The sequence below is a fragment of the Branchiostoma lanceolatum genome, chromosome 12 (assembly GCF_035083965.1).
Source record: "Branchiostoma lanceolatum isolate klBraLanc5 chromosome 12, klBraLanc5.hap2, whole genome shotgun sequence".
NCBI lineage: Eukaryota > Metazoa > Chordata > Leptocardii > Amphioxiformes > Branchiostomatidae > Branchiostoma > Branchiostoma lanceolatum.
The window spans coordinates 6,830,966-6,845,194 of NC_089733.1; the positions used below are offsets into that span (position 1 = coordinate 6,830,966).

The 14,229-nt window shown below is 38.0% G+C and overlaps 1 pseudogene; it reads left to right on the forward strand.

The window, feature by feature from the left end:
* The first annotated feature begins 6,689 nt into the window (after window positions 1-6,689).
* LOC136446301 (galanin receptor type 1 pseudogene) lies at window positions 6,690-7,932 on the forward strand (annotated as a pseudogene).
* The last annotated feature ends 6,297 nt before the right edge of the window (window positions 7,933-14,229 follow it).

A 14,229-nucleotide genomic window follows, 5' to 3' on the forward strand; every position in this document is an offset into this window, starting at 1 on the left:
GTGATGAATAGCAGTCGTTTTCCCTAATGTTTTTCAACGCCAGAATGAAATACAGTGTACAATCAAAGGGCTCTACAAAAACTATTCAGGTAAAGGATCCACAGGAAATTAGCCAGTCACTTAATAGTTTCTTCTTAGCGAAGCGGACCACAGTTGTCACAGCTCGTATTAGAGAGACACATTCGTACGTATAGAATATAGAGAGCGAGGTCATTCACACAACTAGTAAACGATTTAACAACTGTTCCCTTGTTAACATGTACGCACTATATTCAAAAGGGAATATCAAGGTAGAACCAGTTTAGCAGCCAGTCAAGTCCCAGTTTGATTTGATCAAGTACTCCCTGGTGATCTATATGACGTAAACACATACTCTACAGGATTTGTTTCTATTTACAAATCTACAAATGCGTTTTAGAAATCAGTTCAAGTGATATGATGTCTTTTGTGTTTGAATAAAGAGGGTAACCAAGATGATATTGAGACTGACGATATTCATATGGAGATATGTTTTGAATGTTATTACGCAGTGAAGGTTTTTTATGTTAAATGGTAGCAAAATTCGGTTTTCAATCACAAATTTCGTTTTTGGTGAAAAATTTCATTTTGACAAGTTTTGAAAGACAGTAAAATCCATCGAGGAAAAATATACATATTACATTACAATGTAATATATATATGCAATTAATTACTGTTCATCAAAATAAACATACCTTTTCTACAAACACTTTTTGAATAGAAAATATTATTGACAAATAAACTTTGCATGTCAAATATACAAAATTATTTTTAAGGTTCAAGAGCGATTACATAAGAATTACCATTGTAATTGCATGTTATATTTAATAGTTTAGATGGCATTTTTATTATAGAGAAACTATCTTGATGAAGTTATCTCATCAGACGAAATGTCGGGCGACTGGATCTCATTAATTTTGAAGACCGGAAGATTGCTAGTGTTAATTAAATCCAAGAATCTAATTGCATCTTATGCGTCGGTTGTATAAGAAATGCCGTCGCTTTAAATGTCAATTGGCACATCGATGAATCAAAGTTGGAAAATGTTCTAATAATATTTTTTTATACATAAGCAGCATTAACTTCATTTGTTTGACGTGTCTCGGAATTAATATCTTAATTAAGAAAAACTCTTCCTTGAGGGTGCAAGCTTTATCTGTCTATGCCTCCCCGGGCATTTTAGAATCACTAATGTTGCTATGAGTTTTACAGCCAAGCAAGGCGTATATCGAAGGAAAGCAGTTTTATGGTGTCGTAATTTCGCCGCTACGCTGCGGTGATCATGAGTACAATCATCTTATCGATTTTGTGGCTTCCTCCCCAATAATTTGTAAACCTCAATTTTGCGGGTGTGATAAATAGATTTTATTGCTTAGAAGTGGGTTATTCTTGACATTGTCCCTAGAGGGTAAATTGCAAGGGAGCATAAGAATGAATTGTGTGCGATATGACAGGTATACAGGTACCCGAAGTCCGTAAAAGTGAAACGATTATTGTACCATGTCCTCAGGTGACACACAGCTTCATGGCCATTATTGAAATCCGGGCATGTACAATAAATCCAGTTATATAGTGTTGGGATCACTTTTTAAAGTAGGTTATCATCATCATGATCATCATCATCATCTTCTTTGCCGCTTTTCAATTCTTCCACCGAGGCGGGCCGTCAATGTTTTTCACACTGCTCTGTTTGCTGCTGTCCGCTGCACTCCCTCCCAGTTGCAGCCCATCTCAGCAAGGTAATAGGTTTTTAAGCTACCCGAAGGCGTGTAATACATGTTGCCCTTTCGAGGAATTCATTTGGAAATTGATTATTAATTCGTCATGTCATCCCTATTGATTCAAGAAGGGTTTTAAACATGATAAACTGTGTTAACATTCCTTTATATGTATCCGAGCAAATATTAATCTGCTGATGAAGAATCCACTGGAATGTCAATCGAATTAATAAGAAAACAATTCATTCCGTGGAAAATGATGTAAACATAGACACTTAGATATTCATCTAGATCTAGATATCAAATATTGCCTGGTAATGATGGAATCTACTCCATATATCGTTGCTATGCTTTTAAGAAATTAAGACAGCTTCTTGAGGCAGTTGCCGGGAAATAAAAACTTCACTTCGAAGACTAAGAAGCTCGAGTTTTCTAGCTAAAATCAATATTCCGGGTGCGTTTTGAGAGCAGAGAAAACGCAACACTTTTTTCTAGATGACAGTTGTGAAATATGAATAACCGTTTCTGTGATGGTGGGACTATTTTTCATTTATTTCATAACTGCAACCTCGATTTCTGAGTCACTATAAACGATTTTTTTGTCTTTTGATAAATTTTGACATTACACGTCGAGGTCTCTAGAGTAGTGCCCTGATCAACACGATAGAAATAATCACTAAGGGGCATTAAAGTATTGCTATGATTTTATTACATGATCTAGATGTACATTTTCAATTTATCCAATCGTACAATGTAATAATCATCATCACCATGATCAGCTGGTGACATGATAACTTGTTTCTGCAAAACGCCAAATGACCCAAATGTGATTAAAGTTATGCTATCAGGATTTGTTGTAATTTCAACAACTCCATTCCTAGCCTCCGATGCAGACTCCTCCCGGCTGTTTTCTTTTTCAAGTTACAGCTTGAAAGTTTCAACTTGAAAAAGAAAAAAGCCGGGAGGAGTCTGCATCGGAGGCTACTCTATTCCACTGATTTCAGCTCAATCTAGCATTTCATTGAAGTAAAAGGTATGAATTTAAGCTCGTCTAGAAGATCAATATTGTAAGCAATAGTCAAGTAATATTTACCTTTTCTAAAAAAAAAAAATCAAATGTACATATAACTCTTGTTCATGTTATTACTTCTGTGGAGTTCGATAGGGTAAAGTATTGCCCCGTTTCAAAAGGGTCGACAGATAATGCTGATGTTGCCATTAATTTGTATTCCAGTAGGATCCCTTCGAGAAAAAGTTTAAATGCTCCTTAGCACATTGGTAAGAACCGGTGCAATGGCCTAGTGGGTAGAGTTTTCATTCCATGTTATTACTTCTGTGGAGTTCGATAGGGTGAAGTGTTGCCCCGTTTCAAAAGGGTCGGCAGATGATGCTGATGATGTGATTAATTTGTCTTCCAGTAGGATCCCTTCGAGAAAAAGTTCAAATGCTCCTTAGCACATTGGTAAGAACCGGTGAAATGGCCTAGTAGGTAGAGTTTTCGTTCCCGGCTGTTGCATTTCATGTTATTACTTCTGTGGAGTTCGATAGGGCAAGTTCTTGCCCCGTTTCAAAAGGGTCGGCAGATGATACTGATGATGTTATTAATTTGTATTCCAGTAGTATCCCTTCGAGAAAAATTTCAAATGCTCCATAGCACAGTAATAAGAACTGGTGCAATAGCATAGTGGGTAGAGTTTTCGTTCCCGGCCGAGTCATACCAAAGACTTTAAAAATGGTACATACTGCCTTCTCATGATCGGTCACCACTACCAGTGGACTGACCTCTGCTGTTGTGAGGCCTAATTATGGAGATGGGCGCCGGCCTATGCACTACCCAGTGCGGGAAGGACTTTAACTTTAACTTAGCACATTGATAGAAAACTAAAGACGTGGCCTAAACAAGCATTGCATCGGTGCCATACAGTCTGTTAAGCTAAAGCTGTGCCAACGTCGTGAGTATAACGCAAACTTCTGGCTAATCTTCTTGAGCAATAAACGTTTCTAGTACTTTGCCAGTAAAATTTAAGTGTTTAAGTTAAGTCTCAAGGGTGGGATTAAACTTAAGATTTTCATTTCACTTTACAACCTCAAAGGGTGCCTTCTTAAAAAGGCCGGTTGTAAAATATTAACCACTTTGGCGCCGCAAGGATAAGGGTTATGTCTTATATTGATTTGACGCCTGGCACCTGATGGATTTTTAGACCGCAATTTTGCGGTTTTTAAAAACGATTTTTACGCGTACATCGGCTTAACAATATATCTCGTGGAGTACCCTAAGGTGATGACGCAAAATGGCAGCAATTTCAAATGTTACGGTAGCTCATAAAAGTGTCGTTATATAGAATGGTTTCCTTGATTTTAGATATGCATTTCCAATCCACCAAATTACATTAGGTTCTGATTACTTTTTCACTGCATGTAGTGGTGATCATAATTTTAAGGTGGCACGAGTAATTTTCAGGGAGTTTTTTCATCATAATTTAATAATGGTGTCTCTTGATTACATTAGGCTTTGCGATCGTGTAACGCATTTAAGATACCATGCATGAACATTTCATCAGAAAGAATAATGAGAGAAAAATGAACAAGATATTAAATTAGTTCAGCTAGGGGCTAATGTTGATGCGATTTTAGATAACAGCCCCCCTGGAATGTAAGTAATACATTAATAATGCAGACAAGATACATAGACATGTACCGGCTAATTCTTACAAAATAATGTCAATTCCAAAACTCATTAGGTATCAGGAATCGCTTTCTAAATCTGATCTGTATCTGTATCTATATAGCCGGTACAACCGCCATTAGGCGTAACACACTAGCTTCGCAGGCACGCGGCGTAGCAGCACCTTATTATGTTACGCTGAACGACCTGTCACGTCTAACCTTTGCATATCTGACTGCATGCATTGTTTAAAGCTGTCCAATGAGGATGTTTCCAACTTGAAAACACTTGCTTGGTTACAACGAGTTCCACTCTACGATTGTTCTAGGAAAATACGATTTTTTGAACACATCAATCCTAGGTTGATAAATCTGATACTGATTTCTTGTCCTTTTTTACCTGGCATTAGATACTTATTAGTCGGTAGGTCCACCAGTTTATTGGTAATTTTGTACATCATGCATAGTCTTGACATTTCCTTCTCTCTTCATGCTCTTCTTGAACGTGAATTAAAGGCTTATTAAGAAATACCTAGAAATCGAGGATGCATTTGATGCGTAAAAAAGATATGGCGCAAGTTTGAACTAGATAAATGAATAACACTTATTCTAGTAGTCTGTGACTGTCATGCTGCAATTGCATTGACTATGATGAATTTCGTGCAATATTAAATCATGTGGCAATGAACCGAGAACAATAACCAACAGTCGAAATAGATTGCTTCAAAGTGCATCACAAGACTTTTTTTCAGAATTCTACTGTATCATCAAAAATCATGACCTTTAAATGCAATCTATGACCATTTGGCATCTACAAAAACGGTATGATATGATCCTACACTAAACACTTTCATCCCCAGGTGTGACAGTGACCGATGAGTCTCACTATGTTACAAATGATGATTTATATGCTGATGTCCTTCGGTTGACCATGTGGATCGACGCGTTGATGTCAATGCACTCTCTGATAAGACCAAGTTAGAGTCTACTCACGAATATCAAGTGCAAACGCTTTAGAGTGTACTGAAACCCGGATTCTGTAAGCAGCAATTATCGTGATGAATTGTAATTATTAGGTACATATAATTTAAGGACCATGTGGATCAAAGCGTTGATGTCAATGCACTAGTACTCTCAGCTTATTATTAGACCAAGATAGAGTCTACTCACGAAAATCAAGTGCAAACGCTTTAGAGTGTACTGAAACCCGGCTTCTATGAGCAGCAATTATCGTGATGAATAGTAATTATAAGGCACATTAAATTTCATGACCATTTGAGGCGTTGATGTAAATGCACTCTCAGCTTAGACCAAGTTAGAGTCTACTCGCGAAAATCAAGTGCAAATGCTTTAGAGTGTACTGAAACTCGGATTCTATGAGCAGCAATTATAGTGTTGAAATTTAGTCATGATGTACATATAATTTTATGACCAGGTTGATCGAAGTCGTTGATGTCAATGCACTCTCAGCTTAGACCAAGTTAGAGTCTACTTACGAAAATCAAGTGCAAACGCTTTTGGGTGGGAAACCTTGCTTCTATACGCAGCAGTCATGGTGATGAATTGTAATTATAAGGTACATATAATTTCAGCGGTACAGGTCGTCGATGACAAATATGTTTTTGACGGTTTCGTGGCAACCGTACCATTCATTCGCGAACGTCGATTTTGGGCTGTCATATATATATTCATCATGCGTCTACGTAGGCGTAGGCAATCTTTATGTTTTGAATGCCCAAATGGTATTTCATAGTAAATCAAATTAAAGGTGTACTCAGTAATCGGAGCTCATTATGAGTTACCAATGAATAACATTCTGTAACATTGGACAAGACATTAAACAATTAAGCGTAGGTTAATAAGAACTCTAATATAATCATTTTGTAATTACCTTTATAGCGTCACGTCAAAACTGGTCTAAATATGGCGTAAATTTCATTATGAAAGCTTCTAGATTGATATATGTTCAAAACCCATTCTCGATACAAATCTTTTGTAAACCTTCGTCATTTCACCACAGTTAAACTCAGCTTACCTTTATAATTTTCAGGAGCAGTGACAGCAACAACTTGTGACAGCTGAATGAAGTGCTAGTTGAAAACCCAATAAGGTGCCCGATGCAGACAGCAAACTGACGACAGTGTAAGTTTTGTTGGCTGATGAAGACAAGGCACGTTGAAATTCGTCCTACACCAGGCAACTTCATCTTAATCCACAACATCTTATCTAATCACATAGCGGCTAAAGTTCTTTGTAACCTGTTTTGAATCGTCACTGAGGGATCTTCTGAAGAGGCATCGCTTAAACGTTGTTCCAAAACATGGAAGACATCTTTAACGTTAGCAACATTTCCATGACTCTCCCTGGGCCAGAAGACAGACCACCCATCGGCGCCGTAGGCATCATCATTCCAGTCGTTTTCTCCTTGATATTCCTTATAGGTGTCACAGACAATGGTATCGTCATCACCATTATGGCCTGCGGCAAGAAACTACGGCGCAGCACAACCAACGTCTTCATTCTAAACCTCGCGATCGCTGATTTGATGTTCATCATCTTTTGTGTACCGTTTCAAGGAACTATCTACACATTACCGGGTTGGATTTTCGGAGCTTTTATGTGCAAGTTTGTTAATTATTTAATATACGCGAACATGCTGGCGAGTATCTTTACACTGACTGTGATGTCAATTGATCGCTATCTTGCCGTGGCTCACCCGATAGTAACAGCACATCTTCGAACTTGGAAATTTGCAACCGTCGCTTGTTTTGTAATATGGGTGCTAGCTTTGGCAACCGCTATACCCTACGCGGTGTACTTTGACACTTTCAGAACGTGGGACTATGGGTGGCATTACATGTGTTATGATGACCATTGGCCGACCAGGCAGGCCAGGCCTATATACATTGCTGCCTTGTTTGTGATAGGTTTTGCTCTCCCCTTTCTATTGATAACAATTTGCTACATCAACATTCTTCGAAATCTCTGGTGTGTACCCCAAGAACTGAAAAGCAATCAGAAATGGGATAGCATGAAACGATCTGTACTGACAAAGAAAAAGGCTGCTAAGATGGTGATAGTTGTTGTCTTAGTGTTCGGAATATGTTGGTTACCACATCACGTAACGACCATGTGGATTAGTTTTGGAGATTTTCCTTTCAACCGACTTACGTTTATCTTAAAGATTACAGCACATTGTCTTTCGTACGCTAACTCGTGCATCAACCCGATCATCTATGTCTTCATGTCGGATAACTTTAAGAAAGATTTCGGTCACATTGTCGGTTCTGTGTCCCGAAGACGAAGCCTGTCCAGTAACCACAGGAAAAGTACGTTTAGAACGAGTCTTGAGGTGAACACGAATCACAGTTACGGTCCGACCTGGTTCAGGGTGGTTTATACCAGACGTGGTTCGCCAGGATCCGCAGCATCAGACGGTGCTCACAATAACGTCCAAATTATGCTGAACAATGTACAATCAAACAACCTGGTAGATCATCCATTGTAATGTTCTTTTTTATGGATATGATAAACCTTACATAGAAAAAGATTGTATACACTGTACCGTATATAAATGTTTTGTTTTTAACATCAGTGAATCTTTGCATAGTAAAGATCATGGATATGTGCGCGTCAAAAAATACTTCCTGTGTAGAACCGCATAATAGTCAATATAGTGAATTCTGCGATGTCTATGTTTGACCCTTAACGTAATGTTTAAGTTGATGTGAAAAATCTAACAGAAAAAAAACAGATTAATGTGTTGAAAACAAAAGACGTTGTGGAGGAAATAGAGATACAATAAAGTGATACAATCATTGATGGTACTTTTTTCCTTTATCTGATTCTGCGCCAGCATTTGTTTGTTTTATCTATTCGCAACACATCAAACGCTGTTTGAAACGTTGATAATCTTTCCCTTCTATATGCCTTAAGGATAGTGCATTCATATAAAAGCCTTGAAAATAGAAAGGCCGACAAAAACGCGTATATATACATTTTAAATTACCCGGAGCATAACCCTTGCTAGCAAGAGCTTGCATTATATATGCTTCCCATAACTTAGGAAACAACTGATATAATAAGCTGTACCACACGACATTCAAGATGGGGGTGTAGGTCTATAACTCTCCAGTACCTGAAATGATGATACGATGCCCTAAAGTGCTATGTTTTATCAAAACCTCAATGAATACCAACATGGCAAAATTTTAAAAAAATCCACCAAAAGGATATTGAGCTATAAGTGCAAACACAGAAAGACAGAAACTTTAATCCCTTTCGATGAAAACTTTTTTTCCGGTAGATAAAGAGAAAATTGATTATGATACTTGCACACCTTCCTATACCGATGCTTGATATGATAAGAAATTGTGAACCCGAAATCAAATACATACAATGACTAATGTGCAGGGCATAGCGAGTCATAACCAATATTGTTTCTACTTTTCTTAGTTTTGACATGACTAAAATGTCATTTTTGATATCGATTTCACATTTAATTTTGAAGAGAAAACTAAGATAACTGATAGGTTACTATCCGTCCATCGTCGCAACCTATACCCTATTTGTCCTTGATTAACACGTGCATGATCATTGTAACTTTGTTAATATTACCTTTATTATATTCTATCTGAAGCACCCTCCCAAACATGCCTGATATCACTCGTTAACGTTAAATCCCTAACGTTAGCGACCCTGCCCTTTCAAGTCTGTGAAATCGCTTCTGGTGACGTTATTGACAGTTGCTCATGAATAACAAAGGAGCTAGCTTTATTTGGCACAATAGCTTGAAGATAGGTTTTGCTATATATAAAGGTCTTAGAACCGTCCAATGCATTTAGAGAAAGATGCATTGAAGGTGGAGTATATGAATCACACAGAAAAATAGAAAGGGGGGCTTTTGGTAATCCTGACGAAACTAAGTCTGTCAGTTGTTGTAAACGCAATCACTACTTCACACATGGACCGTGAAAAAGGCTAGTCTATTTTGGGAATTTGCTCTCAACCTGGGCTTAAAGAAACGCCACCTCGATCTTGAAATGATAAGAGTTTAATGTTTGCTTTTAACGGCTCATCTGTCATATAGTTGGTGACGCTGCTATCAAATAACCTTACCAATTATTCTACAGTTTTCAGAAGGACGGCAGACGACATTCAAGGAGTCTTTTCAGTCTTGTGAATTTGCCATCTATGTTCTAATGACAGAACAGAAATAGGTGTATGCAGAAATTATTTATTGCATACATTGTTTTACGATATAATAAATCACAGTGGCAGGTCTAGAAACTAAACCATTAATATGGTAGTGAAAGATAGTGATGGCCGGTCTGTAATTGATTGCTAAAGACATACCCACATATCAAGTACATGTATGAAGACAATCCATCCAGGCATTCTTGAGTTATCGTGTTCACAGACAGAAGGACACACACACACTCACACAAACACACACACACACACACACACACACACACACACACACACACACACACACACACACACACACACACACACACATACGAACGCTGACGAAAACATAACCTTCTAGGCGAAGGTAATGGTAGGTCATTATGAGGTGCTATATTGCATACCAGACCCTTACAAACGGCGCGTACTTATAACAAGCACAGCATTGAATTTGGCATGCCGGCAATGCTTTCCTCTGCAATCACCGAGGTTTTTGCAATTAGAACTAGCTTGTGCTTTCAAGCTTTCAAGAAATTATGTTCGTATCTAGATTTGTTTCTAAATGTAAATGCCTTAGTTACTTTTACCTGGCATACTTACTAGACGAATACAAAATGCACTCTTAAATTCAAACTTCGGCAACCACTATCATTAGTTACTTCTTAATTTACCTATCTTAATCTTATCAACCATAGCAGAACTGATCCAATCAAATATTATCTATCAATCAACTGTCTAGAAAGCACAAGAGTATCGATTTTGTTTGTATCAGTATCGTTTAACGTTGCACCCGCGCTCCAAGCATGATTTAAAGGTCAAGGTTGTCAATTTAGCCATGGGTTTTGGAGTTAAGGCCACCCGTTAAAACACACACTTAACTTTGTGCATGGTTTGCTTAATACTCTGACCTTTACGAAAAATCAAACGAAAAGAGCCAGGTTGACTTTGCATGTGCACTCAAATATTTAAAGAGCAATGTTGTTTCTGCACCCATTTGGAGTTTAAAGACTACCGAACAAGGGTCAACGCACACGTAACCTTATGCATGATTTGACAGATATTTATCTACTTTACGAGCAAGTGATTTCGAATGGGGTCAATGAACCCTTTAATGTTGTGGACAGGGCACCGACATTGCCAGTTAAGCCGCTTTTGGAGTTGTAGAACAAGTGATAAAGGATCAGAGACTTTGAGCCCATCTTTCAAAGACTAATACTTCTGACAAACAACTTGAAGGTCAATTGAAGGTCAGTGACCCTGTGCCGCTACAAGACGGGTACCAATATGTCTAGTCTACCAAGCCACGTATGGGATTTGCAGTTGAAAAAAACAACAACGAAGGATCAAAAGACGCTTATGCCAACGCTTTATCTATGATTCTAACGAAGCAGGCTTGCAAACGAGGGAACTTACGGCTTTAAAATAGATTACTTACACTACGGTACAGACGTTGTGTTTGTAGAACAATTTTTTCAAGGATGTAATGTTATAGAATCACTGAACTCATTCCTTTATTGCTCACTGTGTCTGTACAACAGATAACGCTGATGCTCTGTTATTGAAGGTTCAATACTCGGAATCCAACTAGTTTGTTAATAAACGGCTACATATGGCTGTACACTTGTGAGGTTACCACCGGTAAAATCTCGTCTTTGGGAAATTTTTTGGTAGATGAATATTCGTCGTCACAAAAGCCGTTATAAACCCCTAATATCCAGATATACAATATATATATATATATATATATATATATATATATATATATATAAATTCTGTACATTACCTATAAGATTAGCTTCGATGTTTGCGTCCTTGAATTTTTTGATTGGCATCGATCCAAGAGTATAACATTCTGCGTGGTAAACTTGTATGGTTACCAACAGGTAAATGCCATATTCAGGGCGTATTTTATTGTAAACAGATATTTATCATTAAAAAAAAGTATTTCTACTTGATATCAAGGTCTTGTGGATATAGGTTGAAATTCTGTACTTCACCCTACAAGATTATCGTCGATGTTTGTGTCCTTGAAATGTGTGATTGGCCTAGGGCGTCTTTTATGGTGAATAGATATTTGCCGTAAAAATAATTATTGATACTTGATATCAAGGTCCTGTAAACATAAGTTAAAACGCTGTACTTTACCAAACAAGATTATCGTCGAAGTTTGCGTCCTTGAATTGTGTTATCGGCATAGATCTAAGATGATAACATTCTGCATGAATACAGATAGGCTAGTCAGTCCGGTCAGAGGTTGGGATTTGGCTCTGTGATAAACGAGTCAATGCTACATGGCAAATTAACCCCGTTCTTTGCGGGTCACTTTATTCAATGGGCATTGGTTGCGTCAAATCAATACGGATACATCTGGACCGTCAGTGTCGATGCAGTTCGCTTGATACTGTGAATCGTGCCGATGAATACAAGCTGCTGCTTTGCTGAATTGAAGATCAGACCATCGGACGTCACGACTCCAGAGGCACAGAGATGGTCTCCTGAGGCTTCTTAAAACGGGGAAAAGTACAGTTTCCCTTGCTTTGAAATGTTAGCTATGAAACAAAATTACACCATAATGCCCGTGTATTCAAAACGAGACAGCACCGTATCTGAAATCTATAACGCCACTTCAGCAAGATCTTTGTGAAGTGCAAGGTCATCTATTTATGCTAAAATCTCGATAAAAGGAAAGCCTTTTTTCGATAAACAACTGTCGGCTATGTTGTAGAAAATGATTATCCTTTTGTGCGATCTTTGTTGAACTTGAGACGAATTCACACTAGGAAGGAAGCATATAGTGCTTGTGATGCCCGGAATAGAAAGTTATAATTTCAAAGTTAGGTTTGGTAATCTTTTTATTATTCATTTCCCCTTTTTCAGTCAAATATATACATTCATATCGATGATTATTACAGCGATATTTCACTTATATGAAATTAAAATAATGATGATAAGAAAATTAGAAAATATGCGTCATTCAGACTGAACACAGGTTCAGACTGAACACTTATTTTTCCGTAAGATATGTATACATATATATATATATAGACAGAGAGAGAGAGAGAGTGAGAGAGAGAGAGAGAGAGAGAGAGAAAGAAAGAGGAAGAGAATGAGAAAAACATATATTAACCGTAAGAAACCAAGTAGGATGCAATATAATGCGCATAGCGCAGATACATTACTGACACATCTACTCTCTTTAACTTCGAACAAGATCAAACAAGATGTTTCAGGTTTGGGACATGGTAGCCACGATGCTATACATAAGTGTTCCGACCACAAGCGGGCTGCCATAACCCAAGAAGTGTAAAAAAAAACAGCAACAAAATATCGCCCAGATTTACGAATGACCCGATAATCAAAATAAGACATAGAATAGTGCGCACGCAAAGTACATTAGTTTGCTTTGAAAATTTGTATAATATAAGATCTAGAGATAACCACGTACACAGCGCTTTAAATAACCCACATTTTACGTGTGTGTATATTTACAGGTTGCTTTAGGTCAGTGAACTTTGAACCTGCACTTTTCCCCCTAATTAACGCCCCAAACAAAGATCTAACCCACGCCTTACACTTTAGGACCTTTGATTCCAACTTCGACAAAAAGTCCAGAAAGGTTCTGCCCAAAACTCGTAAGATAAAAACAGTTCATTCACATTCACAAAGAGCCTCGACCAGATAACGCGATGAAAATTACAGTGTTGTAAATTACAAGGCGTAAAAATGAAAGGAAGTCAAAATCAATAAAGATCATAGGAAGCAAAGAAGTTTCGATCTGGGAGGATACAAATTGTCAAGGCACATTGCCAAGCTACTTCTCGTTGGATTTGCAGCGTCAATTATCCATCCTCACTTACATGTGTATAGCGTGAGGTCTAATGGTAATACTACTGCTTTTCGGATTTTGTGTCACATCTTACTGCTCTTTGCAGTTAAACATACGTGTACTGTTTGCAAAAAAACGTCTTGAAAACGGACCAATGCAACACAAATGTACTTTGCAAATATCTCAATTCTCCTACATCTGTGATGATAAAAGGTCATCCAATCCCGAGGCAGTGTATTCCTAATTGAGGGACCTATGCTCTGGGGCTTCAGATGACCAGAAATACCCTCCCCAGCCCCTGATAGAGTTTTCAATTAGGCGCTTTGATGTAGAAAGTTGGGAGGCAAACTCGGTTCGCGCCAAATGGAGGGTAAATTTATAGACACGCACACCAAATGGAGAGGAAAGCCGTTGAAAGGCGTGCTTCAAGTCAGGGGTGATTGACATGACGTTTGCCAGCGAGCACAGAGCCCCACGTACCGAAGTGGTTTGGCAAGCGGAAAGCCACCGCCAACGGCGAGGAAAATTGAACTGTCGAGCGTAAGATTGGAAGTGGAAATTTAGAAAAAAATATGTGCTGTTCACGCTTTGTCATTGTCGGTGTTGATATAACATGAAAGAACCCGATATCAAATACATACAATGACGAATGTGCTGGGTGTAGTGAATCATCACAAATATTGTTTCTACTTTTTTTAGTTTTGACATGACTAGAATATAATTTTTAATACCGATTTCACATTGTTGATTTTAAAGAGCAAACTAATATAACTGTAGTTAACTATCCTTCCATCGTCGCAACCTATACCCCTT